The following is a 5,330-nucleotide window of genomic DNA, read 5'->3' on the forward strand; positions in this document are numbered from 1 at the left end:
ACAGTTGGGGACCTTGAAACAAGAGTTGGAGGAGTGTCAGCAACTATTGAAAGATAAAGAGCTCGCAAGAAGGATGTTAGAATTACAGGTGGATAGGCTACATTCTGGTCTTCGACTAGAGATTGCTTTAAAAGAGAAAGCTCTCTCAGATGCTTCTCATAAAAGTCTCCTTTTAGATAAAGTAGAGAAACTTCATAATGCTTGTCTTTATGACCAAGCTCAAGACCTAGCCTCTCATGATTTCACTATCCTACAGGAACAAGAACAAAGGAAAGCTCAAGATGTCGAATTGTCACTGCTTCAGAAGGAATTGGAACAGCTTAAATCAGAGAAGGATACCTTGAAAGATCAAAACTCAAAATTACAAGCTGATTTCCAAAGTTATAAGGAGCAAGAGAAGAACCGGTGGGAAGAGTGGCGTCAGCCTTTGCCCGAGAATTCGTTCGCAGGATAGTAGGTGCTCTAAATCATTCTGTATCGGGAGTTCTTCAACAGTTACGAGAGGGTGGCTATTTACCCAAGGAACCCCCCTTTCTTTCATAAATCGTCGTAGGCTTAATGAAGAATTACCTGCAGATATAAAAGGTCCTTTTCTAGATGTTTAAAGAGATTATTCAGAAAAAGGCTTGTAAATGCAGAACTAGTAAAGAAGTGTAACCAAAATTTGGCAATTAAGCAATTACGCTGTATAAGAAAATTTTAATACTTACCTATTTTTCCATTGCGCTGATTTGAGAATGCCTCTCTTGAAAAGTTCCTGAACATTAAATATAAGCTTTATTCTAGAACTCCTTGCTCATCTTTTGAAATTAAGTCTTGTCTTGATGAATCCTTCCGTAAATGACATCCAGTGTGCTCCATATCCCCAAAAGAATAAATAATCCCAAGTGATCTTGGATAAGGAATCTGTATAAAACTCCTGAGTTCCGAGCTGAATACACTACTCCAGGCGATTTTTAAGTGAGGACTTCCAGATAGATGAGCTTTCAGGTGAATAATGTATCATATGCATAGAATCTCCTTTTGAATCCTGGCTTCATGTAAGCATAAACCCGGTCGATTAGGCTTTGAAATTATAAGATTTCTTCCTCAATTGTGTTCTGTGATGGTTTAGACTCTCCGGTCCTTCCCATGAACACCTGTCTGAGTTACTTCATGGGTTTTCCCGATCGACTGATGTTTTGTGATGGTTTAGAGTCTCCGGTTCCTCCCATGAAGACCCATCCAAGTTATTTCATGGGATTTCCCGATCGACTATGTTCTGTGATGGTTTAAAGTCTTTGGTTCTTCCCATGAAGGCCCATCCGAGTTACTTCATGAGATTTCCTGATCTACTGTGTTTCTATGATGGTTTAGAGTCTCCGGTTCCTCCCATGAAGACCCGTCAGAGTTACTTCATGGGATTTCCCGATTGACTTATGTTTTGTGATGGTTTAGGGTCTCCGGTTCCTCCCATGAAGACCCGTCCGAGTTACTTCATGGGATTTTCTGATCGACTTATGTTTTGTGATGGTTTAGAGTCTCCGGTTCCTCCCATGAAGACCCGTCCGAGTTACTTCATGGGATTTCCCGATTGACTTATGTTTTGTGATGGTTTAGAGTCTCCGGTTCCTCCCATGAAGACCCGTCCGAGTTACTTCATGGGATTTCCCGATCGACTTATGTTCTGTGATGGTTTAGAGTCTCCAGTTCCTCCCATGAAGACCCGTCCAAGTTACTTCATGAGATTTCCCAATCGACTTATGTTTTGTGATGGTTTAGAGTCTCTGGTTCCCCCCATGAAGACCCGTCTGAGTTACTTCATGGGGTTTCCCCATCGACTTATGTTCTGTGATGGTTTAGAGTCTCCGGTTCCTCCCATGAAGACCCGTCCGAGTTATTTCATGGGATTTCCCGATCGACTTATGTTTCTGTGATAGTTTAAAGTCTCCGGTTCCTCCTATGAAGACCCATCTGAGTTACTTCATGGGATTTCCCGATCGACTGCATTCTATGTAAAAATATGAGGTTTGTACTAACCTTGTGACAGTTTTCAAAGCTTCTAGGTTCTTGAAGGGAGTTGCTTAGGCCCTTAGGGTCCCCCCTTGTAGATTGCTTGAAATAGATAATGAAAATTCCCTTGATATTTATCAATCTGTATGAATCACACTTATTTCCGTGGCGATATTTGTCTTGCTTGACTTTTATTAAAAGAAATAGAGTACATAAGCTGTAGGTATACTTATCCTCAGTCATCGAGGACCTCAAATAATTGTGAGTTGTTTCTCCAGACACATTCTTGAGTAGTATGATGTAGTTAGGTTTGATAAGGCTGTAAGTGATTTGGACTCTAAGGACGCTCTAGAATTCTTCCTTCAGTATCTTGGAGAAAATATGAACCTGATGTGAGTATTTCTATTACTTTGTAAGGTCCTCTCCATCGTGGTGCTAACTTACTGACATCTCCAACAGGTTTAATTCGCTTCCATACCAAATCTCCTACTTGGAAAAATCTGGGGATGACTCTTTTGTTATAGTTTTGTCTCATCCGTTGTCGATATGATGCCAGATGGGTAGCAGCTTTATCTCTAACCTCCTCTATTAAATCTAGCTCCATAAGTCACCGACCTTCATTGTCCCCATCATATAATTGTCTTCTGTCAGATTCTACTCCCACCTCGATGGGAATTATTGCTTCTCCTCCATAAACTAATTGAAAGGGAGTGATTCCTGTAGCCTCTCAAGGCGTAGTACGATATGCCCAAAGGACGCTGGGTAATTCATCTACCCAACTACCTCCGACATGATCCAGTTTGGTCTTTAAACCTCTTATGATTTCCCTATTGGTTACTTCTGCTTGACCATTACTCTACGGATAAGCCACAGAGGTGAAGGCCTGAGTAATGTCGTAACTGTTGCACCAGTCTAAAATCCTATCCCCTTGGAATTACCTTCCATTATCAGAGACCAATTTATGAAGAATGCCAAATCTGCAGATTATATTTTTCCATAAAAATTTAATAACTGCATCTTCAGTAATTCGAGCAAGTGGTTCTGCCTCCACCCATTTAGAAAAATAATCCACCGCTACCAATAAGAACCTTCTCTGTGCAGCTGCCATAGGAAACGGACCTACTATGCCCATGCCCCACTGATCAAAGGGACATGCAACTATAGAGGTTCTCAATAACTGTGTAGGATGATGTAAGATATTTTGATGTTTTTGACAAGAAATACAAGTTCTTACCAACTTGATAGCATCTTCATGTAGAGTAGGCCAGAAATATCCTGCTAGCAGAATTTTGTGAGCCAAAGATCTCCCTCCTATATGACTACCACATGAACCTTGATGGACTTCTCGTAAAATAAACTGTATATCTTCTGTGCCAATACACTTGAGCAAAGGTCTAGAAAAAGCTCTTTTATATAACTGCTCTCCTACCATAGTGTATTGAGCAGCTCTTTTCTTGAATACCCTTGCCTGTTCTATATCACTGGGAAGAATACCTTGCTGCAAATACAATATGATTTGAGCTCTCCAATCACCTCGAATTTCTGCTTCGGCTTGTCTTTCAATACAAGATATTAACAGGGTTTGTTCTACGAGCCGCTCTAGACTCCATGGCACTATATCAGAGGCCAACTTAGCCAGTTCATCTGCCACTTGATTTTCAGATCTAGGAACCTTTTGTATATTTACTTCTTGAAACTGGGACTTCAACTTATCAAATGCTTCAACATATAACTTAAGCCTGTCATTATTAATTTCAAAATTACCTGACAGTTGTTGAGCTGCTAATTGAGAATCGGAATAAATAAGGACTCGAGCCGCCCCTATATACCGCGCGGCCTGCAATCCTGCTATCAGGGCTTCATATTCTGCTTCATTGTTAGTGGCTCTGTAATTCAATCTGATGGAGGGTTGAAGTCTATCTTCCCTTGGAGATATAAGAAGAACACCAATTCCGCTACCTTGTCAGTGAAGAACCATCTACATAAACTTTCTAAATGTCTTCTTCCTCAGGGCTTTGAACTTCTATGATGAAGTCTACTAGGGCTTGTGCTTTGATAGTCGAGCGAGGTTGATATTGAATGTCATATTCCCCAAGTTTGGTGGTCCATTTAATCAGCCAACCTGATGCCTCTGGGTTGAGTAACACCCGTCCAAGAGTACTGTTGGTTAATACAATAATCTCATGTGCTAAGAAATATGGGTGCAACCTCCGAGCAGTCAATACTAGGGCATAAGCTAACTTTTCTAGTGTAGTGTATCTACACTCAGCTCCTTTTAATAAATGGCTGGAAAAATATACAGGTTGTTGTTCCTTTCCTTCTGGTCTGACTAATATAGAACCCACAGCGTTTTCATTAGCAGACAAATATACCCAAAGAGTTTCTCCTACTATGGGTTTAGCCAATACAGGGAGACTAGACAAATAATCTTTCAATTCTTGGAAAGCCTTATCACATTCTTCATTCCACTGAAATTTATTGGCTTTTCTAAGTATTTTAAAGAAATGGAAACTACGATCGGCCGATCTAGAAATGAATCTAGATAAGGTTGTAATCCGGCCTGTCAGTCTCTGAGCTTCTCTCATGTTGCGTGGTGGCTCCATGTTCTGCAGTGCTTTGACCTTGCTCGGGTTGGCTTCTATCCCTCGTTCGGACACCATATATCCCAGGAACTTCCCCCCTTTCACTCCAAATAAGTATTTGCTCGGATTTAATTTGAGCCCATACTGCCTTAATGTCTTGCAGGTCTCTTCTACATCCCTGCATAGATCAGCAGCTTGAAGAGACTTAATTAAGATGTCATCAACATATATTTCCATATTTCTACCAATCTGCTTCTGGAAAACCTTATTCATAAGCCTTTGATAGGTTGCTCCTGCATTTTTTAGTCCGAAAGGCATAACATTATAACAATAAGTACCTTCAGATGTTATAAAACTGACCTTTTCTTGATCTTCTTTAGCTAAGGGAACCTGATGATAACCCTGGTAAGCGTCTAGCATAGAGATGTATTCTCATCCCGCAGTGGAGTCTACCAATTGATCAATTCTAGGCAATGGATAATAGTCTTTTGGGCAAGCTCTGTTAAGGTCTCGAAAATCAATACATACTCGCCATTTGTTTCCAGGCTTAGAGACTAACACCATGTTAGCTAGCCAGCTTGGAAATTGTACTTCCCTGATGTAACCGGATTCCATAAGTTTAGTTATTTCTTCTTTGATGATCTGGTTTTGTTTCGCGCTAAAACTCCTTTTTCTTTGCATGACCGGACGGGCCTCTGGGAAGACATGCAAGGAGTGCTCCATGACTGTAGGAGAAACGCCCGAGACTTCTTTGGG

Source organism: Zingiber officinale, chromosome 2A, assembly GCF_018446385.1.
Source record: "Zingiber officinale cultivar Zhangliang chromosome 2A, Zo_v1.1, whole genome shotgun sequence".
Taxonomy (NCBI): Eukaryota; Viridiplantae; Streptophyta; class Magnoliopsida; order Zingiberales; family Zingiberaceae; genus Zingiber; species Zingiber officinale.